The sequence below is a fragment of the Desmodus rotundus genome, chromosome 12 (assembly GCF_022682495.2).
Source record: "Desmodus rotundus isolate HL8 chromosome 12, HLdesRot8A.1, whole genome shotgun sequence".
NCBI lineage: Eukaryota > Metazoa > Chordata > Mammalia > Chiroptera > Phyllostomidae > Desmodus > Desmodus rotundus.
The window spans coordinates 74,214,425-74,239,180 of record NC_071398.1 but is presented as its reverse complement, the minus strand read 5'-3'; the positions used below and the strand labels follow the sequence as shown (position 1 = coordinate 74,239,180).

General features: G+C 44.0%; 1 protein-coding gene across 5 annotated transcripts in view; it reads left to right on the top strand.

Moving 5' to 3' along the window:
* The first annotated feature begins 17,285 nt into the window (after positions 1-17,285).
* ATP2B4 (ATPase plasma membrane Ca2+ transporting 4) overlaps positions 17,286-24,756 on the top strand; it is a 96,920-nt gene continuing 89,449 nt past the window's right edge. For 3 of the 5 annotated variants that reach the window (XM_053914773.2, XM_045182229.3, XM_045182225.3), the window contains exon 1: positions 17,286-17,724. The gene's annotated coding sequence lies outside the window, so the exon portion shown is untranslated. The remainder of the gene's footprint in view (positions 17,725-24,756) is intronic. The other 2 variants (XM_024574948.4, XM_045182202.3) reach the window with 1 other exon arrangement.

Sequence of the window (24,756 nt, the reverse complement as noted above, 5' to 3'; positions counted from 1 at the left end):
ATTAGTTTTCCAAGCTCTGGCTTCCCACATCCAGCTTCCACCCCATCAGTAACCTAGCTCTGGGTTATATAAGGACAGACAAAGGTCATGAGGACAGATGTTGCTTGAATAAATGTCTCTTGTCCACACTACTTTCAGCCATCACTAGACCTGCTCAGCAGGAGAATGAGAAGAAAAACACTTGGAGGAATTTCAAAGTCCAGTTGGAGTCTCACCAATTCTAAGCAGCCTTCCTCAAAAGCTCCAGACCTTGTTCAGCTTCCTCCTCACTAGGTTTTCATTGGATTTTCCACCTGGATTCAAGTTTTAGACTTAAGCACATATTTTGTTTTATTGTTTATGTTTCATGTGTCTCCACAATTAGATACAGGCTTCTAGAAGATAGGGAGTATATCATATGTTGAGATAAGTACATCTAATCCTATAGAAAAAAATTATAGGCATTTATTAGAGTTTATTTGAGCCAAACAGAGCACGCTCCTGGAAGCAAGATCTCAACAGAATGAAAAAAAGGACAGTTTGCAGATTTGTTTATACATTTGGAATTAGGAAGAGTAAGTAAGGAAGAGTACTGAAGCGTGGGAGAAAGCAGAGAAATATCTATGATTGGATTATAGAATAGTTTAAAAGACTATGTTTTCTCTTCAGGGTGGTTGCCCTTCTGAGGAGTCAGAAAAAGAGGCATTTCAAGGATAGGTTCACCTAGGTGCATAAAAACAATGGACAGAGCTTGCTTAAGTTACCTTATACTAGGGGAGTTATAGGCCTGAAGCATGACTACCCACCATGACCTGCCCAGCTAGGAATTTATGACCAGATCACCCTGTGAGGTTACTTTCAGGTGGATTTATTACAGAGCTCCTTTCTCATCCACCCCACAATGCACTGGACACAGATTTCCCCCACCTGCCACCTAGGTCTCAAATCTACCCTATACACTGCTGCCACAGCCAGATTTATAACCATAGACCTGATGAAGCCACTCAGGGCCCTCAAGAGTTCAGTCCCAACCCATGTCCCCAGCCTTCACTCTATTTTTCTACCTCCATACCTTTGCTCATATCATTACCCTCACTGCTCCACCCCTACTCCCCATCCACAACAGTTTAAAGCTTACTCTTCAAAATTTTCCAGGTACCTCCAAATACTAGAGCCTTCTAAAGTTCCTGTCAGAAGGAAGCTCTCCTGCAATTTCCATTCTCATACTTCACCTTTTAACAAGTACTACCAAACACATAGTAAGCACTCAATAAACATGTTTAAAAGAATAACTGGGGCCAAGATGGAGGCATAGGTAGACACACTGTGCCTCCTCGAACAACCAAAAGAAGGACAACAACAATTTAAAAACAAAAAACAACCAGAACTGAGAAAATCCAACTGTATGGAAGTCTGACAACCAAGGAGATAAAGAAGAAACATTCATCCAGACCAGCAGGAGGGGCAGAGACGGGCACCCGGGGTGGAGAGGACTCACGGCAAGGCGGTGGCTGGCGGACCCACCAAGGTGGCAGACTGTGGAACGGGGCAGGCCAGGCTGCAGCTAGCAGACCCCACAAGGTGGTGGCTGGCAGACCCCTTGGCCCCACATTCACGCATAGATAAACCAGGAGGAATGGCGGGGGAGTGAAGCAGACCGCACAACCCAGGGCTCCAGCGCAGGGAAAATAAAGCCTCAAACCTCTGATTGAAAACACCCCTGGGGATTGAGGCACCAGCAGGAGAAACTCTCAGCCTCACAGGAGAGTTCGTTGGAGAGACCCACAGGGGCCTAGAGTATGCACAAGCCCACCCACTTGGGAATCAGCACTGGAGGGGCCCAGTTTGATTGTGGGTAGTGGAGGGAGTGGCTGAAATCTGGCAGAGAGTGGAGCAAGCACCATTGCTCCCTCTGGGCCCCTCCCCCATGCACAGCGTCACAGTGCAGCGACCAGCGTTACCCTGCCCTGGTGAGCACCTAAGGCTCCGCCCCTTTATGTAACAGGTGCACCAAGACCAAAAAAATGGCCCAAATGAAAGAATAGATCAAAGTCCCAGAAAAAATACAACCAAGCAATGAAGAGATAGCCAACCTATCAGATGCAGAGTTCAAAACACTGGTAATCAGGAAGCTAACAGAATTGGTTGAATTTGGTCACAAATTAGATGAAAAAATGAAGGCTATGCTAAGAGAAACAAAGGAAAATGTACAGGGAACCAATAGTGATGGGAAGGAAATTGGGACTCAAATCAACGGTGTGGACTAGAAGGAAGAAAGAAACATCTAACCAGAAAAGAATGAAGAAACAACAATTCAAAAAAATGAGGAGAGGCTTAAGAACCTCCAGGACATCTTTAAATGTTCCAACATCCGAATTATAGGGGTACCAGAAGGAGAAGAAGAAGAACAAAAAATTGAAAACTTATTTGAACAAATAATGAAGGAGAACTTCCCTAATCTGGCAAAGGAAATAGACTTCCAGGAAGTCCAGGAAGCTCAGAGAGTCCCAAAGAAGCTGGACCCAAGGAGGAACACACCAAGGCACATCATAATTACATTACCCAAGATTAAAGATAAGGAGAGAATCTTAGAAGCAGCAAGAGAAAAGGTCAGTTACCTACAAAGGAGTTCCCATAAGACTGTCAGCTGATTTCTCAAAAGAAACTTTGCAGGCAAGAAGGGGCTGGGAAGAAGTATTCCAAGTCATGAAAGGCAAGGACCTACATCCAAGATTACTCTATCCAGCAAAGCTATCATTTAGAATGGAAGGGCAGATAAAGTGCTTCTCAGATAAGGTCAAGTTAAGGGAGTTCATCATCAACAAGCCCTTATTATATGAAATGTTAAAGGACTTATCTAAGAAAGAGAAGATAAAAAATATGAACAGCAAAAATGACAGCAAACTCACAGTTATTAACAACCACACCTAAAACAAAAACAAGAGCAAACTAAGCAAACAACTACAACAGGAACAGAACCACAGAAATAGAGATCACATGGAGGGTTATCAACAGGGGAGTGGGAGAGGAGAGAGGGGGGAAAGGTACAGAGAATAAGTAGCACAAATGGTAGGTAGAAAATAGACAGGGGGAGGGTAAGAATAGTATAGGAAAGGTAGAAGCCAAAGAACTTATATGTATGACCCATGGACATGAACTATAGGGGGGGAATGTGGGAGGGAGGGGGTGTGCAGGATGGAGTGGAGTGAAAGGGGGGAAATGGGACAATTGTAATAGCATAATCAATAAATATATTTTTTTTAAAAAAGAATAACTAACACTTTCTATTGTGGTTATTTATGCTATGAATGTATCTTTTTCCTCCACTAAATCATAAGCTTTATTATCTCTGTATACCTCATCTGGGTCCAGTATATGTTGAAACAGTAGACATTCAAGAAATGTATCCTGAGCCTGTCTGGTGTGGCTCAGTGGATTGAGCGTCGACCTGCGAACCAAACGTTTGTCAGTTCCATTCCCAGTCAGGGTACATGCCTGTGTTGTAGACCAGATCCCCAGTAGGGGGTGTGCAAGAGGCAACCACACGTTGATGTTTCTCTCCCTCTCTTTCTCCCTCCCTTCCCCTCTCTCTAAAAATAAATAAATAAATGAAATCTTTTAAAAATAAAAAAGAAATGTACAGTGAATTGAATAGTAGATATTCAATAAGGAATAAAATTCACTGAAATGAGCGCACCTAAATGGTAGTACTAGCTCAAAGGATTCCTATATTCCTATCTATACCACATTTCTGTATTATCTAGTACGAATGACCAAAAAACCCCACTTTAATCATGCATAATGAGTTATGTAACTAAGACATTGTAGGAACAGCAAGGGTGCAGTAGCATATGAGATACAGTTGACTCAAATGCTGCCAGCACTCCTTCTTTGCCTCTTCCTTCCCAGCCTCTCTCCACATGTAAGCTCTACTCTTTCCTACTGGCAGGCTTCTTCCATATGGCAGGAAGCGTGACCCTTGATATTTCCAGAACCTCACTCCTCACAGTGTCCACTATCCACTTCTGGAAGGACACTCTTTGGTCTTAAGTTTAAAAATCCCAGGAAAGGATACAGTTGACTCAGTTTAGATAGGTAGGGGTGGGACCTCTAATAAAATGACAGTCCCATCTTAACAGTGAGGAGAAAAATCACCTTAAAGAAGCACTGGGTTTGGGCATGGAAAGAAAGTTGCTGTTGTAGGCAAACTATAGGTATGCACAATGGGAAGAGATGCTGTTTGCATTCAGGGGAGGTGGGGAAAAATGGCAAGAGTGGGTTGGGCATCTCAAGCTGGCACTCTCAAGAGGTCAGAGGAATGTATCCTGTTAAACATCTAAGGGAGAGACAAGGCTGACTACATTTTCTTCAAGTGAGCTCCACAGCGAAGAAGGCCATGACAAGAGTCACCTGCTCTGGAGAGGCCATGACATCCCGCTGAGAGGCAGTCTAGGACTGAAGAAGCAGGGAAGCTGAAGTCAAGGAGATGGCAAGGATAAGAAAGAAAGGAGGCTATTAAGGGGCTAGGGCAGCCAGCCATGCACAACAGCCCAACCAGGAACTTTTGATAGTGGAGTCAGTCCCTTCCCTCTTGCCACGGTGTGGGGAAGGGGCACAACTTCACTTTCCCACACTCAGCAGTTATTTTTATAGATAGATTTATTTTTACCCATTGAGATCTCAAGCCTGCTGCTGGAAGAAGCAAGGTGCCAAGGCTACAGGGTTTTCAGAAAACACAGGCTTCAGTTATAGAGACGAGGCTGCAGCTGTCCCTGAAGTCACTTTGACGCACCTCTCATATCCTTCTCTCCTGTCTACATGGAGGCTGGTGGTTGGAATGAGGTGGGGAGTGCCTCTTCTCTCATCCCACAATCCCCCAAAGGGGACAGGAGCCCTGGACTCTTTGAGAAGGGAGGACCTACCTGCCAGCCACCAGAGAATTCACTCTCCTGGCCTACCCTGCATCTCAGCCAACCAGAGGTGGGGCAGACATCAGAGCTTCTTTTGGCAGCATCTCCTCTGCAGAGCCTGCCTCCCTGGAACCCGAGGAATTTGAGGAAAGAATTTTGCCTTTCAAATACTAACCAGACATCATTTTCAGCTCCACATGCCAGGCAGCCAAAGCAGATTTCTCCTTTAATGGGGCCACACAGCTGGCCTAACCTGTTACTCCCCTAAAACAAGTTTACTGAACAGTTGGGTACTGCCTCCCCACACAGCCACTGCACACAAGCTCAAAATATAATTCAATATCACTAAAGCACCATGTCAGAGACTGGCTTTCTCATGATAAAGATCCAACTGACACTCATTGGATGCTAAAATGTCAAATTGTTGCAATCCAGCAGGGAGCCTGACCTTCCATTAAATCTGAACTTTGTCCACTTGATTTCTTTCCACTCATTCCCTGTCTTTTGCAGGAATTGATCTGAGCTCCTGAAGCTGTCATTTTGGTAGGAACTTAGAAACTCTAACCTGCCATCAGTTCTACCTCTGAAATACACTGGAGAGTGGGGTAGGAGGGATCAGAGAAGTTTGGGGAGGGGCAGGGAAAGAATGAGAAGAAATACCGCCCTTGGTGTTCTCCTAATTCAAGGAAGGTGAGACCTTCAACCCCTATAAAAGATTGCCTGGAAAATTATCCATAGGTGGCTTCCATAGAGGGTGGCCCCTGAACTGCCCTCTCCACCCCTGCAGCCTTCCATCAGCTAGGCTGGGCTGGAGGAGAGGCACAAGGACAGGCAGGGGCTTATTTTGGATGTGGTTCCCAAGACAGATGGCAGCAGGAAATCACTAGCACCACAGGGTGGAACTCCAAGTTCTGAGCCCAGCAAATCAATCTTAAAGTTTCTTTAAGTGATTCCTTGAGACCCCTACCCCACCCAACTTTCAGGTCCCCTGAGCCTGTTTGCAGCAGCCTTGCCATAAAATATGCTGTCTTAGTTCATACTGCACACTTTCCTAAAATCTCTCAAAGGTGCCCTGACCAGTGTGGCTCTGTTGGTTGGGCATCGTTCCACAAACCAAAAGGTCTCCGGTTCAAGTCCCCATAAGGGCACATACCTTGGTTTTGGGTTCCATCCCCAGTTGGGTTGTGTGTGACAGGCAACTAATCAATGTTTCTCTCTCATATAGATGTTTCTCTCTCTCTCTTTCCTTCTCCTTTCCCCTCCCTCTGAAAATAAATAAATAAAATCTTTTTTTTAAAAAAAGATTATAAAATCTCTCAAAGGCTCATAAACCTCAAACAAGCAGCATCTGGTCTTGGTGTGACCTGTACTTCTTGCTAAGTGGCCCCAGGCCCAGCACTAGTGGCAACTGGCCTTGGTTTGCAGCTTGGCCTCTCCCGGTCACCTCCAAGCCCAGCACAATTAGCAGCCATTTGCAAACTGCTTTGTAGCTCACACCAGGTGGTACTAGGTCGGGCACAGGCAGCAGCTGACCTTGGCCTGTACCTCCTGGGAGTCTCCAGAGCCAGCACACCCTGTGGATAGCTTCAGGTCATAAAATAGCACAATCCAAGCACTTCCAGGAGTGACACACTTAAGGGGTCGATTTATCAGGCAGCAGAAGCCTCTGAAGCCAGTCCTACTTTGTAGGATCTGCCCTGCACAGCAGAACCTTCTCTGTAGTTTTACCTCCAATCAGCCTGGAGGTAAATCCCTCTCACTGATGTGCCAGCAGCCATCCAGGATGAACTACATACAATAGGAAGGTAGACACAGCCCACATGAGAGGGTATACCTGGAGTGCCCAGCTTGGGTTACCACGCCCTACAGGGCACATACTACAGAACGCCATTCTACTAAGACAAGGAGACGTAGCAGCTCCACCTGATATATAGAAACAAGCACATGGAAGCAACCAAAATGAGGAGGTAACAAAACACGTCCCAAATGAAAGAACGATAAAAACTCCAGAAAAAGAACTAAACAAGATGGACACAAGCAATCTTATTAGATGCAGAGTTCAAAATACTCGTTATAAGGGTGCTCAATGAACTTAGGGAAAGAGTGGATGAACTTAGTGAGAATGCCAACATAAAGATAGGAAACACAAAAATGAAGACAGAAAACATAAAGAAGAACCATTCAGAAATGAAAAATACAATAACTGAAGTAGAGTAGATGAAGTAGAGGGTTAAATCAGCGATATGAAAGATAAGGAAATAGAATGTATCCAATGAAAACAGCAAAAAGAAAAAAAAGAATCCCAAAAAATAACACTAGTTTAAGGAGCCTCTGGGACAATTTCAAGCATACCAACATTCATATCATGGGGGTGCCAGAAGGAGAAGAGACAGAGCAAGGAATTGAAAATGTATTTTAAAAAATAATAATGGAAAACTTCCCTAATGTGGTATAAGTCCAGGAAGTGCAGAGTGTCCCACACAAGATGAACGCAAAGAAGCTCACACCAAGAAACATCATAATTAAAAATGCCAAAGGTTAAAGACAAAGAAATTTTTAAAAAAGCAGTCAGTGCAGATTGGTGCAGCCACTGTAGAGAGCAACATGGAGTTACCTCAGAAAATTAAATATGTAACTGCCTTATGACCCAGCAGTGTTACTTCTGGGAATTTATCTGAAGAAACCTGAAACACTAATTCAAAAGAATATATGCACCTCTGTGTTCATGGCAGAGTACTTACAATAGCCAAGATTTGGAAGCAGCCCAAGTGTCCATCAGGAGAGGAGTGGATAAAAAAGCTGGTCAAGATGGCAGCATAAGTAAACATGGCTCACCTCCTCACACAACCACATCAAATTACAACTAAAATATAGAATAATCACCACCCAGAACTATCAGAATTGAGTTGATGGAAGTCCAACAACTACAGAATTAAAAAAAAGAAAAACATCCATCCAGATTGGTAGGAGGGGCAGAAACACAGAACAGGCTTGTCCCACATCCACGTGTGGTAGATAAAAATTCAGGATGGATATCTTGAGAGCAAAGACTCCCAGTCCCACACCAGGCACCCAGCCCAGGGTTCCAGTGCCAAGAAGATAAGTCCCCATAACTTCTGGCTGCAAAAACCAGCAGGGGTTGAGTTGGTAGAAGACACTTCTAGAGCCCCAAGAAGTTCCTCTTAAAGAACCCACAAATAAACTCACCTAATCAGATTCCCTCCCTCCCTCTGAGCTCCAGCACCAGGGTAGCAGCTTGAAAGGCACCAGTGGCATACAACGAGGAACTGAAGTGTCTGGCATCAAGGTGAGCAGAGGTCATTGTTTTTTTCTAAAGCCTCCCACCACAGAGCTACAGAGCTGGCAAGCTTGTGCCATACCTGAGACTCCATCAACCTAGCTGATATTGTTTGACCCACCATGGAGATCCCCAGAGACTCTGGCCTCACCCAACTTACTGGCCCACCCAAGCTGCTTTCCCATATGGATGGCTGGTCTTGGCTCAAGCTGCATGACTTGTTGAATACTCTCAAACAAGCAAAAGTTGGCCTCAGTGATCCCCAGTCCCCGCAGTAGCAGCAGCCAGCCTAGATTCACAGCTTGGCTTTGCCTGGGAATCTTCAAGCCAAGGGAGAGTAGCAGCCATCTCAGATTGCTTTGTAGCTCAGGGAGGGTGGCCCCAGACAAAACACAGGTGGAGCCTGACCTAGGCCTGTACCACCCAGGAAATCCCAGGGCCAGTGTACCCAGTGGACAGAAACAGACCACACTGGAACACCACCACCTTGTCCCTGCACAGCTGATCCTCCACAGATGGCAGAGGTTGGTGGTCAGTGGTCACAGCCAGTCCTTGCAGGTGACAGGCCTGGGTAAATCTCTCCCATTGATCTACCAACAACAACCAAACCTCAACTACAAGGTGAGGGTATTCTCAGCCCTCATGAAGGGCACACCTTGAGTACCCAGCTTGGGTGAAAGGGGAGGCTATGCCACTGGAATCTATAGGACACCTACTACATTAGGCCACACTACCAAGCCACTGAGTCAAAGCACGTCTACTTAATACATAGGAATAAATGCAGTGAGGCTGCCAAAACAAGGAGACAAAGAAACATGGCCCAAATGAAAGAATAAATTAAAACTCCAGAAGAAGAGCTAAACAAAATGGAGATAGGCAATCTATCAGATGCAGAGTTCAAAACATTGATTATAAGGATGCTCAGGGAACTTAGCGAGGACCTCAGTAGCATAAAAAGCATCCAGTCAGAAATGAAGGATACACTAACTGAAATAAAGAACAATTTACAGGGAAACAACTGTAGAATTGATGAAGCCAAGAATCAAATCAATTATTTGGAACATAAGGAAGCAAAAAAACAACCAATCAGAATAAGAAGAAGAAAAAAGAATCCAAAAAAAATGAGGATAGTATATCTCCACACCATGTCCCTCTCCTTTCTTGGAGAGTGAATAAAAACTTTATTGTCTTAAGAAAAAAAATTAAGGATAGTGTAAGCAGACTCTGGGACAACTTCAAGTGCTACAACATTTGCATGACAGGGGTTCCAGAAGGAGACTAGAAAGAGCAAGAAATTGGAAATCTATTTGAAAAAATAGGAAAGAAAATTTCCCTAATTTGGTGAAGGAAATAAACATGCAAGTCCAGGAAGCACAGAGAGTCCCCAAACAAGGTGGCTGAAAAGAGGCCCACTCCAAGACACATCATAATTAAAATGGCAAAGGTTAAAGATAGAGAGAGAATCTTACCCTGGCTGGTGTGGCTCAGTGGATTGAGCACTGGCCTGCAAACCAGAGGGTGGCAGGTTTGATTCCCAGTCAGGGCACACGCCTGGGTTGCAGGCCAGTTTCCCAGTAGGGACCTCATGAGTGCAACCACACGCTGATGCTTCTCTCCCTCTCTTTCTCCCTCTTTTTCCCTTTCCCTCCCTTCCCCTCTGTCTAAAAATAAATAAATAAAATATTTTAAAAAAAGAATTATACTCAACAATTTATTTAAAAAAGAGAGAGAGAGAATCTTAAAAGCAGCAAAAGAAAAACAATTAGTTACCTACAGGGGAGTTCTTTTTTTAAATACTTTATTTATTTATTTTTAGAGCAAGGGGAAGGGAGGGAGAAAGAGAGGGAGAGAAACATCAATGTGTGGTTTCCTCTTGTACATCCCCTACTGGGGAACTGGCCTGCAACCCAGGCATTTGCCCTGACTGGGCATATTCAAAGTGATGAAAAGCAAGGATCTACAACTGAGATTACTCTATCTAGCAAAGCTATCATTTAGAATTGAAGGGCAGATAAAGAGCTTCCAAGAAAAGAAAAAAATAAAGGAGTTCATCATCACCAAACCACTATTATATGAAATGTTAAAGGGACTTATTTAAGAAAAAGATCAAAACTATGAGAAACAAAATGGTAATAAATACATTTCTATCAACAATTGAATCTAAAACACTAAGCAAACAAGAAGAACACAGACAGAATCATGGATATGGAATGCATATTGATGGCTGCCAGATAGAAGGGGGTAGGGGTAGAATGGGTGAAGAGGTGAGGGGATTAAGAAGTACAAATAGGTAGTTACAGAATAGCCAGGGGAATGTAAAGTACAGTATAGGAAATGGAGTAGCCAAAGAACTTATACACATGACCCATGGACATGAAAAATGGTGTGGAGATTGCCTGAGGGAGTAGGGGGGAGGGACGTGGATGGAGGGGGGGGGCAAAGAAAGAAAAATTGGAACACCTGTAATAGCATAATTAATAAAACATAATAGCCACACCAAGTTTGAGAAAGAAGAACAAAATAGGAGGGATCACAATACCTCACATCAAACTATATTACAATGCCACAGTAATCAAAACAGTCTGGTACTGGCATAAGAACATACACATAGATCAATGGTACAGAATAGAGAGCCCTGAAACAAACCCAAGTCTCTATCATCAATTAATAGTTGACAAAGGGGGCAGAAGCATAAAATGAAGTAAAAATAGCCTGTTCAACAACAAATGGTGTTGGGACATCTGGACAGCTACATGCAAAAAAATGAAACTTGACCACCAATTTATACCATACACAAAAATAAACTCAAGATGGATAAAAGACTTAAATATAAGTTGTGATACAATAAAAGTTCTAGAAGAGAACATAGGCAGGAAAATCTCAGCTATTCCATGCAGCAATATTTTCACCGATATATCCCCTAGAGCAATGGACATAAAGGAAAGAATAAACAAATGGGACTTCATCAAAATAAAAGCTTTTGCACAGCTAAAAACAAATTAACAAAAGGAAAAGGGGACTAACTGTATGGGAAAATATATTTGTCAATGATATCTCCAGCAAGGGTTTGAGCTCCAAAATATATAAAGAACTCACAACAACTCCACACCAAGAGAACAAACTGGGGGGCGGGGGGCTCCACCTGCTGAGCCTTCCCCCACCATCTGCCACAGATGAGAATAAGTCTACCAAGACATGATCTGCTTAGGAAGGAAAGGTGGCCAATCTCTCAAAGGAGAAGGGCCTTGAGCCTGTTCCTCAGTGGACTTTTATTGAGTTTAATTTGCATAGGAATACAGGGTATAGACGTAAAGCTCATCAATCATTGTCAGACAGTAATTATCAAACAATAGATAACACTCAAAGAACTATGAGGGCTTATTCTGAGTCAGGGTCAGATAACCAAAGGACCATGAAACTTTGGGGAAAAAACTCATTTTATGCTTGGACCCTTATCATTTAAATAGAGGGCATTCTTAGCAAAGCAGGTTTCACAGGATTTTATGCATTCTATTCTTAGGCCTGATCGCCCTGGGAAAATGCCCACTCTAGCATAGGGCCACACCCACCACCAGCATTGTTTTAGGCTTAAATCAGGTGGGGGGATTCTGGCAGCCAAGAGATTAGGAGACTTCTTACAGACAGAATGAAGACTCACGCTATGTCAAAGCCAAGGGGTGAGGGATCCATCACCATCTTTTTGTATAGCCTCCTAAGTCCTTCCCTTATGGCCCCTTTGCAACCATGCCTGTCTTAGGTCGTCCCTCCCTTGAGGAATCTTACCTGTCATTGGCTAACGAGTCATCCACCTGTGGCCAAGCAGGGTGAAGTAAAGGGGGCAGAGGCAGTGCCCCTGCCAAGAAGATAAGCTTTGTCTCCTTATTGGCTTATGGTCCCAAGGTCTTTTTACTCAGCCTTAGCCATGGAGAGTTATAGCTTCTGAAACCAGGCAGGGAGGTTTCCAACAACAAACAACCCAATTAAAAAATGGGCAAAGGACCCGAACAGATTCTTCTCCAAGGAGGACATACAGAGGGCCCAGAGACATATGAAAGGATGTTCAGCATCACTGGCCATCAGAAAAATGCAAATTAAAACCACAATAAGATACCACTTCACACCAGTCAGAAAGGCCGCCATAAGCAAATCAACAGACAAATGCTGGCGAGGTTGTGGATAAAAGGGAACCCTAGTGCACTGTTGGTGGGAATGCAGACTGGTGCAGCCACCGTGGAAAACAGTGTGGAATTTACTCAGAAAATAAAATGCCTTTTTAGTTTTGGGGAATTTTTTACTTTTTAGGAATTGCCTTTTGACCCAGCAATTCCACTGCTGGGATTATACCCTAAGAATCTTGAAACACTAATTTAAAGAACCTATGTACCCCAATGTTCCTAGCAGCATAATTGACAATAGCCAAGTGCTGGAAACAGCCTAAGTGCCCATCAGTAATTGAGTGGGTTAAAAAACTGTGATACATTTACATAATGGAATACTACTCAGCAGAAAGAAAGAAGGAGCTCCTATCCTTCACAACAGCATGGATGGAACTTGAGAGCATTATGCTAAGTGAAGTAAGCCAGGCAGTGAAAGACAAATACCATATGATCTCACGTATAAGTGAAACCTAATTAACAAAACAAATAAGCAAGCAAAATATAACAAGAGACATTGAAACTAAGAACAAACTGACAGTAACCAAAGTGGGGGGAGGGAAATAACAGGAGAAAGAAGGGAAAGGATCATCAAAGATCATGTATAAAGAACCCATGGACAAAGACAAAGGGGGGATAGGACTGAGGGTGGGAGGTGGGGGTTGGTGGGGCAGGGGAAAGTGGTGGTGGGAAAATGGAGACAACTGTATTCAAATATTAATTTAAAAATGATTTAAAAAATCAAATAACCATTAAAAAACATATTTTATACTTTCACCAGTCTTTCTGAAAGAAACATTGTGTTTTCCTTTGCATTAATTCTTGGGTGAGCTAAAAGCATTAGATCTTATTGTATGAAAGCTACTATATTAAAGTTCTGTGAATTTTTCATTTATAGGAGAAAAAAAAGATATTGTTATGTCCGTGAGAAGAAAAAAGTACTTTCAAATTATATAATAAATTTTTATGCCTAGAACATAAAGTAATTAATTAATTAATTAAAAGTTGTAAAACACTTATTTACACAATGGAGAACTACTTGGCCATGAAAAAGGAGGAAATCTTACCCTTTGTGACAGCATGATGGACCTGGAAAGCATTATGCTAAGTGAAATAAGTCAGTCAGGGAAAGATAAGTACCATATGATTTCACTCATATGTGGAATCTAATAAATGAAATGAACTAAAATGCAAAATAGAAACAGATTCAGATAAAGAGCAGGCTAACAGCTGTCTGGGGTGGGGGTAAGAGGGACTGAGTGGGGAAAGGAATTTAGCAAAAAAGAGAAAAGACTCATGGACACTGACAACGTGTGTTGATTGCCAGGGGGAGGACAGTGGGGAGGTGGAGGAAGTTGCAGAAGGGTAGAGGGGGGATAAATGGTGATGGAGAGAGACTTAACATGGGGTGGTGAACATACTGTACAGTGTACAGATAATGTGTTGTAGAATTGTGCACCTGAAAGCTATATGATTTTGTTAACTAGTGTCACCCCAATAAAGTCATTAAAAAGGAAAAATAAAGTTAGTTGACTACAGGGAATCTCCCACAAGACTGTCAGCTGATTTCTCAACTGAAGGAACTGCCACAAAAAATTCAAAGTGATGAAAAGCATGGGCCTACAACCAAGATTATTCTATTCAGCAAAGCTATCATTTAGAATCAAAGGACATATAAAGAGCTTGCCAGACAAGAAAATGCTAAGGAGTTCAGCACCACCAAACCACTATTACAAAAAATGTTAAAGGACTTCTTTAAGATGAAAAAAAGATTTAAAAATATGAACAAAATGACAATAAGTATATATCTATCAACAATTACTTTAAATGTAAACAGTTTCAATGATCCATTCAAAAGATATATGGTGGCTGCTGGAAAACAAAACATGACCCTATATATGCTGTCTGTAAGAGACTTGCTTCAGATAGAAAGATACACACAGACTGAAAGGTATAGAAAAAATATTTCATGAAAATGGAAACACACACACAAAAGCTGGGGTAGCAACATTTACACCATACATAAAAGGATTCTAAAACAATGACTATAACAAGAAACAAAGAGGGACCTAGCAATTCCATTTCTGGGTCTTTATCTGAAGAAATCCAAAACACTAAATCGAGAGGACGTATTGTGTTGGCCAAAAAGTCTGTTTAGTTTTTTCTGTAAAATGAAAGACACATTTTTCACTTTCACCAATAACTTTATTGATTTGGATATTTTGAGTATGTCAGCTCTCTCCCATGTGGTATAACATTGATTGTCCTCAATTAATGTCTTGATTTGATTGCTATCAACTTCAACTGGACTACCAGACAATGGAGCATTGTCCAGCAAGAAATCTCCAGCATGAAACTTCACAAAGTACTTTGACATGTTTGATCCGTCATAGCAACTTCTCTATACACTGCATAAAACATTTTTTGAGTTTCAGTCACACTTTTACCTTTCTTGAAATAATAAAGCATTATATGCTGAAAATGTTTGGTATCTTCTTCCATCTTCAATATTAAAATGGCTGCAGAAAAATTCACCAATTTTGATAAGTTTTTTAAAAATGCATGCTGATGTGACAGCTGCCACAATACAAAATTGCGTCAAATGAAGTTAAAGACAACTAAGCACTACTACAGACACCCTACAGAAAAAAAACAAACAAACTTTTTGGCCAACCCAATACATTCATATGTTCATTGCAGCATTATCTACAATAGCCAAGATATGGAAGCTACCTAGGTGTCCATCAATAGATGAAGGAGTAAAGAAGAAGTGGTGAATATATACAGTGAATAATGACAGCATTAAAAAAAAAGAATGAAATCATACCATCTGCAACATGGATGGACTTAGAGGGTATTGTGCTGAGTGAAATAAGTCAGACAGAGAAAACCAAATAGCGTATGGTTTCACTTACAGATGGAATCTAAAAAACACAATAAATAAACAAGTAGACCAGAAACAGACTCATAGGTACAGAGAACATTTTGCGGGTTTCCAGATGGGAGAGGGTTTGGGGTGATGGATGAAAAGATGAAGGGATTATGAAGTACAAATTGGTAGTTACAGAATAGTCATGGTACAGCACAGGAAATAAAGTACAGCTCAGGAAATATAGTCAATAATGTTGTATTAACTATGTATGGTGTCAGATGGGTACTAGATTTATTGGGGTGAACACTTGGTAAATTATATAAATGTATAATCACTGGGTTGTACACCTGAAACTAAATAATATTGTATCTCAGCTGTAATCTAAAAATAAGAATTTTTTTAAGTATTTAAGTCCAGTCAGAAAAATCTACCCTGCTTCAGGGAACAATATTTTTCAAAAAGTTCATTCACTTTTTAAAAAGATTTTATTTATTTATTTTTAAAGAGGGGAGAGGGAGGGAGAAAGAGAGGGAGAGAAACATCAATTGGTTGCCTCTTGCACACACCCCAAGGGGGACCTGGCTCACAACCCATGCCATGTCCCGAATCTAAGTGGCAACCTTTTGGCTTGTGGGATGGCACCCAACCCACTGAGCCACACCAGTCAGGGCAAAAGTTCCTTTACTTTTCACTTTCCCTAGCTCAGAAATAGGATGTGGCTGCATTGTTGAGATATAGCAGGATTGGAAAGTAAAGAGAGGAAAGAAAAGACCCAAATGTTAGGAAATTGGGAAGGATGTGAATGGATGGAGGGAAACCAGTGCCCAGGGCCTAATTCACAGCTCTGTTTCTCAATGAGCATGTGGTTCTCTGACTTGGGACAGGGATGACAAGCAGCAAAGGAAGGCCCTGGTGGTGTGAAAAGTTGGGTTAGGGTGGGAGGATCAATGAGGAGTCTTCTCAAACTCCCGAAGTAAGGAGTCACCTTCTTCACAGCAGTTTGCAGCTTTAACCTGCCTTCCATAAACATACATATATGAGTATATATGCTGAGGTAGGTGTGGGAACAGCCCATTCAATGAAGGCATGGTGTGTGAACCAGATCTGGTGCATGCTTATATTTGAAAGCCATAAGATTCTAGGCAAAGTCTGTGGGTGGCATTGTTGTGCAAAGCCAGTAGGTGTGTGGCTGTGGGGGTGTGATTAACATTTTATAGGCTGTGTATAAGTGTGCGTGATGTCTAACTCTACAATGGAAATGTGTGCTGGAGTATGATAAGTACAGAAAAATACAGGAAGCCTTGGAGTCCATCTGACTTGGTCTTGCATCCTAGCTCATCCAGTGTGTAACCGTGGGCCAGTTGCTGATTCTCAATTTTGTCATCTCTGAAATAAGGGTAATAATAAGCACCTTTGAAGATTGCCATCGGCATTAGAAAGGAAACCGTACATACAAAGATTTTGGTGCCATAGCCCACACATAGTAGCTCTGAAAAATAGGCAGCTGTTACCACACGCTGTGGATGTGCCCCTCGGGGGTAGAGGCAAGAGGGAGCAAAATGTGGCCCAGGATTGTGTGTGTGAAATCTGGACGAGGACCTGTGTACTAAGACGTGTGTACAAGCAACTCGCGTTCGCGTGTGGGCATCCCAAGCAATTCCTTCTCCTTCTCCATTGAGCCCCCTATTCAGAGGGTGAAAAGAATTGGTACAAGTTTCCACAGACACCTTGGTTTCTGGTTCCTGTGTCTAAGTGAGTAAGAGGTTGAGAGGCCCGTAAGAGCTGCAGGAAGCCAACCGCCTGCAGAAGCTTCCTTTTTTCCCTCCACCCATCAACGGTTGAAGACTGCTACCCACATCCACTCCCCACCTCCACACCCCATCTTACTTTCCTTTCAACAAGTGCGAGAGCAAAGGCGAGGAGGAAACCCGAGAGGAGACAGGATTCCTCCCCTTCCTTTCCCCCATTCCGCTTTAAGACGACCAGAGCGCAGCCGCGGCTCACATTGGGCCACCTTAAAGGAGGAGTGCCGCTCTGGCCGCGCGCCAAGCCCCACCCCCTTCCAGCTCTCGCTCCACCCTGCACTGCTGGGGAGAGCTGGCGAGCTGGAGTCTGTCCGAGTTGGCTGGAGCTGTTGCCATGACAAGCATTTTCTTAAGAGAGCTCTGCTGTTGAGACCATCCAAAACTGGGGGTTGAGGGGGAAGGCACGAACTTCCTGGGGAACCATCCTTCCGAGGAAAGCGCGACCGGAGACATCCGCCCAGACCCCCTGCATTATTTTCTTCCCGGAACGTGAGAGGTCTTTCCCTTTGGGAGGGCCGGGGGAGGAGACCCGGCCCACTCCCTGGCGGTAACAGGGGGGAAAAAAAGCAAGAGACCAAACCCAGCATCTCTCCTGTGCTGCTACTTTGGGGAGACCAGTGGGTGGTCACTCCCACCCTACCCTGTCCATGGAAACCCGGAGGGAAATTCCTGCTTGGAGAAGCCTGGATCTTTGCTAGAAAGAGAGGTAGGCTTGCAGAGAGAATGAATTGATGCGCGATTTGCAAACTTTGTTTTTTCTTTCCTCTCAATGGGTTCAAAAAGTCCATGAATTTTCTCTTTCTGGCATATTTCTTGCTGCTGGGTTTGGCGAGGGGGTTGCACAGATTTGTCAAATACTGTTTTTCTTTCTTAGGCTGAGTTCTGAGAAATCATATAATCAAACAAGTGACTTGTTTTTCTTTTCTTAGTTTCTGTCATTCCTGGGCCGTGTGGGTAGGGAAATGGAGGGACTGTCTTTGGCCACTCAAATTGAGCTTTTGGAACAAGCATTTCATTGCCCCCATCCGCTCCTGCCCTCCCTCTTGGCTTGGGAATGAGACGATGAATGGAAAACTTGCAAAAATATTTTCCGCTTCTGTTCCCTTTCTCGAAAGCCCCAAAGAGAGATGGAAAAAAAAAAAAAAAAAAGAACCGAATAAGAAACCTTAAACAAGAAGGAGGGGCTGTTGTGGGGACTGGGAGATGGGCTCTCTGCAGGGTGGGAGAGTGGAAGTAGAAGTTGAGAGTGAAGAAGGGGAGTGCACAACTTAAATTTCTTTGGCTTTGTAGAGAAACCTCAGCAGTTTCTCTCTGCCACTTGCAAAACATCCTCAGATTTTCACGTCTATAATTAGCTGTGGAAAAAGCTGAGAGTTCCCTGTGCCACTGTTGTTTGAACGTGTGCAAAGTGTCAAAAACCAACTGTGTGAGTGTCTCTGGTGGTACCATCCCATGTAGCTCTGATCCCAAAGGAAAGAAAGGAGAAGGGGGGAAGTTGGAAAGTTTGCAATTTCAAGGCTGGTGACAGTGGGGCTTGTGAGTGTTTAGCCCTTGGGGTTGGTCGCAGGCATCTGTGGGAGGAGTGTCCCTGCGCGTCTCGGGGCTGAAGAGGGAGAAATTAAGGCTGGATTGTTCCTCCTGCCCCCCACCCCCTTCGCACACGCTCACTCCCATTCTTGGCTCGCTCTTGGGGTGGAGGAGGCCGGCTGGCGTCCTCCCCAAGCGAGTCCGGGCTCACACACTCCTCCATCTCAGTGACGGACTCGCAGCTCTTAGCTGGGTGTGGAGGACGCCGGAGGGACCAGCCGCATCCTGGGAGCTAGTGGGCACTCTGCTGGCCGGAGGCAACTCCTCTGGGCATTCCTGCTGGACTTACAATAACTTGCAGACGCGTGGTCGGCGCCGGCTGGCCTGGGGAGGAGGGATGTCAGAAGAAGAAATTCGCGGGCCCTCCTCTAACGCCGCAGGGTGGAGGGGAAGTGAAATCCCGTTCTACAGTGCCACCTCCTCCTCTGGATGGAGATCCTCCGCTCTTGAGATCCTTCCCTTCCTCGTTGAGCCCCTCCCAGAGCTGCCCCTTCTGCTCTTCCTGGGTGGAGGAGCCCCTCCAGCCCCCTCAACTCCAGATCCTCTTTACAGGGAAGAAGGGAAGAGAGCAGGGTCTTCTTTGGCTGGTCCAGGCCATGCAGAGGGACCCAGAGGTCAGGAGGGACTAGGTATATGCGTAGGCGGAGGTCTGGAAGAGGTGGTGGCTCTGACGGCTAATGAGCCACAGGGTGCCACATTGGCTCGGGGTGGTGGCATGGGGAGCTGGCTCTGGGAGGGGGTCCTGGACCTTGAAGTCAACACATTTGTAGGGGTCAGGCCAGGGGGAGAGGAAGCACCTGCCCCTGCCCCAGCTGGTTTGGTTGGAGGAGTGGTAAAGCGAGGGCTTAGAAACTGGAAAGAAGGAAGCGAATGACTTGGAGGAGAGCTTAATTGGGGGCCGTGTTACCAGTTTTCATTTTGAGGTGTTGGATGGTTGACCTGATTGCGCCCCTAAGTTCTCCCCGCCCTCCCTTGTATTCTGATCTAGAAGGGAATGAAGACCCTTCTAGGTGGGCGGGGGGCCCAAGATGGGATCGAGTCCTTGTTCTCCAGGAGGGTGGGGGAAATCCATTTCTTTACTCCTGCACGGGAGCCCCATCCTCCCTGCCACCATCTTGCAGAGGTACGCCGCTCCTCGCCCGCAACGCCCCCCCGCCCAACACACACACAAACACGCCCTTCCTTCTAGGTGCATTATCCCACCCTTCCTGCAGCCCACCTTCCTATTTTCAGTGCTCTGACTAGAAATAGATTCTGGTAGATTTGGGGAGGGTTCTCTACCGTACACTGAGACGCCAGCTCTGCGGCCTCCAGCCCTGGGTCAGGGGGCTGCGGAGCTGGACCGGGTCGCTGCGAACCCGCGGCCCCTCCCGCGCCGCTCTGCGCCCGCTTGCGCCACCGCCGCTCACCGCGCGCCTCTGCTGCTCTGAGCTGACCAAGGAGCCTCAGTTTCTCCCCTTCCAGTGTTCACCTCCCAGGCTAAATTCAAGGTCAAGTTGAAGGAGCAGAGCTCTTTAGTCTCCGGGATTCCCCGCACCTGGCAAAGTGCCCAAGAAGTAAAAAACGCTTGGTCAGTGTTTGTTGGAAGAAGGAAGTGGCATTTGGGGGGAACCTGGGAATTCACGTCATTCAGGCTGATGCTTCCACGGTAATAGTGGGAGGGAGTGGCTGAGTCAAACTTGTCAGATCTCTGTGGTCTTTGGTATCAAAAGAAAGTCAAAACGGGAGGGTCCAGTGAGGGGCAGAAGTAGAGCAGTTAAGAGTTTGCCCTCGTTGTGAGTGCTGGAAGAAGGTGGGGGGTATGAAGTCCCTAAGCAAGGGTGTTGGGGAGCCTTCGTTTTCACACTCTCACAGCCTGACTGGTCTTGACAGGAAGAGAGGCCTGGCCGACCCAGCACCGACCCAGCACTGACCCAGCTGCCACCTGTCAGCACTTGAAACATTCCACTGGGAACTGCCTCATATTCAAGAATTTAGCTTCTCCCAGTCACCCCCATGGGCCTTTTTCTCTTTTATTCCATGCTCCTTGTCTTGGACCCAGCACCCAAAGACATGGATGGATAAGTTGTGTTCATCTAGGGCATTCTAGTCCACCAAGCTTTGGAGGAAGGAAAGGAAGGTGTTCATTCTTGGTCCCCAGGACATTAATTAAGAAGGATGTTTGGCTAAGAGTGACCCAGGTGTTTGATTTGACGTTGAAGAGGAATGAATGCTTTACCCTGGGCCTCACTTCCTTCCCTGGAGGAATTCTTCTACCTCTGAGACAGGACTCCCTTCAGTTCCCTGCTCCTCAGACATGCATTGATCCCTGTCATTCCCACTTGGTATTTGGTGGCAGGGGTGAGAAGAAGAGAGGGTTGAGAAAGGCAAGGCCTCTGGGTCATGAGGAAGCAGAACACCTGAGCCTCCTCAAACTGGGACAGCATCCTTTCCCCACTCATTTCCCCTTTCTGTAGAACCGGTCATAGCAATAAAGCAGGCGCTAGGGCTGGAGTCCAAGAGGCTTATGTGGAATGTTTTGTACTCTGCTTCCTCTCCCAACATCTCTCTTTGTCTCCTTTTTCCTCTTTCCCTTGTATGAGCCATTCTTGTTCCACTGACTTAATTTCCTCTGCACATGTTAAAACAGAAATCACAGGGACTTTGGACTTCTGCCTCCACTCTACACCAGTCCTCTGTGTTCAGCCCACATGAAGGTGGGTTGAGAAGGGAAACCAGGCAGGATCTAGTTAGAACCAGAACCCTGGTCAGGGGAGGAGCTGTTGGAGGCAACTTGTGTTGGGGGGATAGTGGAGAGGCCAAAGGAGAGAAAAAGGGAGGTAAGAACATAGGTGTCATGTGGTGAGAGTCCCCTGCTCTCTTTTGCCTCTCCTCACTCTAGTTCCTGTCTGGCTTAAGTCTTCAGCCTCATCACTTCTCTCTGCTCTGGTTTTGCAAGTGAAGTAAAGACATTCAGGAAGATGAACTGGAATGGAATCACGAGATCTTCACTCTTGCCTTCTTGCCAGATCTCTAGGGCAGAGGGCTTAGGGTAATGTCTTATTGGTGAGGGGGTAAAGACTCTCAGGTTGGCTCAGAGAAACTCTCAGCTCAAAGCACTTCATAGCAAGATTCACCTTGATTGTGAAATCAATGCCAGGAGTGCAAACCAGTATGATGCCTAAGGAGAGGAGATTCCAACAAAACAGCATATGCATTCACCCAGCAGTGGTGTGGCTCAACTTCTAGGAAATAATCCAGAAAAATGCACATTCCCAAATAGAAAAAGACGTATGCGCAAGGTGATTCTCTGAGGCATATTTATAACAGGAAAGGAGATCATTGGACACTACCCAATGCCCATTCTTAATCGACTGGTTGAGTGAACAACAGTACATCCATATAATTGAGTGCTATGAGGCCAAAAATAATGAATAGGAGCCCTATGAACTTACGACATCATTTCTAGGATATGCTTTTAAATGGAAAAAGCAAGATGCAAAAGAGTGCGTGTAGCATACCACCTTTGGGTTGAGAAAGCAGGAGAAATAATATTGTTTGCAGACATGTGCGTGTGTGTGCATGTGTGTGTGCACACACAGGTGGGACAAGCCAGAAATTAATTAAAATGGTTACCTATAGGCGGTGGGTGAGAACAGGGTAGAGGAGGTAGGAATGGGAGTAAAACTTTACTGATTATATCTTTTCAGGCAGTTTTGATTTTTGAAGCAAGTAAATACTTTGCATAATCACTAGTGAAATTAGATGCAAGAGAAAGAGAAAAAAAAACCCTAAAGCCAACCATAGCAGAGACAATGAACCTAATTGTGTATCAACTTGATTATTCTACAAGAAAAGAATTAATTCAAGTAATTTTTGAGTTTATGTCCTGACTCTGTATTCTTAGTAGAATATATTGGATTGGCCAAAAAGTCCGTTTAGTTTTCTCTGTAAAAGACACATTTTTCATTTTCACCAATAACTTTATTGATTTGTGTATTTTGAGTATGTCAGCTCTCTGTTGCTATTGGCTTCCAGTGGGTAGAGGCCAGGGATGCTGCTAAATATCTTCCAATGCATAAGACAGCCTCACAGCAAAGAATTATTTGACCAAAATGTTAATAGGTCAAGAAACTTCACAAACCACTTTTGACACATTTGATCAGTCACGGCACCTTCTCCACACACTGCACGAAACTGTTTTTGTGCTTCAGTCACGTTTTTACCTTCCTAGAAATAATGACAATATGCCAAAAATGTTGTGTATCTTCTTCCATCTTCAATATTAAAATGGCTGCACAAAAATTCACCAATTTTGATAAGATTTTTTTTAATGTACGTTGATATGGCAGCTGTCACAATACAATTTACCAAATTATTTCGAATGAAGTTAAAGACAACTAAGCACTACTAGAGCCATTGTAAGGAAAAAAACTAAATGAACTTTTTGGCCAACCCCATACATGCAAAGAATGAAAAGAACTGAAAGAAATCTTGAACTTTTCTTGTAGGTCTGCTACTGGTCATGGTATTGGGGTCATAAATTAGAAACTTTTGTTTCTTGTAGGGATAGATCAAATGAGTAACTATGTTGACGTTACTGGAAATCCGGGTTTCACTATGGAAGGAGAGAGACAAAGCTATGAAATGGGGAAAGGTGAAGGAGAACCCTGTGTTTCTTTATGTTTCTTGTAAAACACTGTCCACTGGACGTGTGTGGAGGCAGTGCTGCGTGCGTAGTAGCACTGAACACACCTCATGCCCAGGTTTTCATTTCTAAGCACCACTTCCCACCACAAGAAAGTAGTGCTCCTTGGATAAATGGCTGATTCCTTGTCCGGGACTGGGAAACTACGAGTGAGTCATGTTATGCCAGAAAGCTGGAGCGTGCTCGTGACGAAAGGACATAGGCATTGGCTTAAAGGGGCTGTCTCTTACTGTGTAAATTTGGGACACATTCAGCATCAAAAAGAATAACAGTAACAGAGTGTAAGACACTGAATAAAAGGTTTCATAAGTCCATCCTGACAGTTAAAATGGAACAGGGAAGTAAAACTCTTGAAAATAAATGGAAGCTAATGAAATGTAGAAGTAATGACAGAATTTAAAATTTACCAGTTTGCAGCCCCCAATATAATAGCTGATTCAGGTTATACTTGCTAATGGAGGCTAAGACCGTTGGGTGAAAGGTTGGTGTCACTGTATCACCTCATGGATTACTTACTCCTTACAAAAGGAAAAACCTGTCCTTATAACGTGAAGAGTCAGCATTGTCCACCTTCACCAAGTAACCAGACAGCATTATGGGACCACCTGGCATTAGTTCCTCTTGATTTGCTCTAAGAATTTCAGCCACATCACCCATGTTCTTGTCAAAAAAATTTATCCTGAATCTAATTATAAGGAGACAAAAGACAAATCTAGAATGTGAGCCATTCTGGATGTCATAAAAACATATTAAAATTGTGTTCTGAGGGGAAGGGTGAGGAGGCAAAAACAAGTCTAGATTTATTAAACTTCCCCTGCCTGGTGTTGCTCAGTGGATTGAGCGCTGGCCTACACACCAAAGGGTCACTGATTCTAGTCCCAGTGAGGACACATGCCTGGGTTGCAAGCCAGGTCCTCTGTAAGCAGCACGCGAGAGGCAACCACATATTGATGTGTCTCTCCCTCCCTTCCCCTCAGTCTAAAAATAAATAAATAAAATCTTTAAAATAAAAAAATAATAAAGAAACCAAAGAGACATTATAGTCAAATGCAATGCATAAACCTTAATTGAATCCTGGGTCACACACACACACACACACACACACAGACATCCTGGGACAACTGGGAAATTTTTCACATAATAATAGGTGATAATAGATAATAGATAATAGGTGATATGTAATTATTGTTAATTTTTTAAGGTATGACAATGGTAATGATGATGGTTTTGTAGGAGAATGTCCTTATTTTTGGAGATTATGCAGAAGTATTAGGGGCAAAGTGTCTGCAAGTGATTTTCAAATGTTTCAGCAAAAGATGTGTGTGTGTGTGTACACATCAAGAGAGGGCATACAAAATGTTAACAATTGGTGAATCTGAGTGAAGGATCTGAGTTGCTTATTGTACTATTTTTTCAATGTTTCAGGTTTGAAACTTTTCCTAATACTAAGTTGGAAGAGAAGTC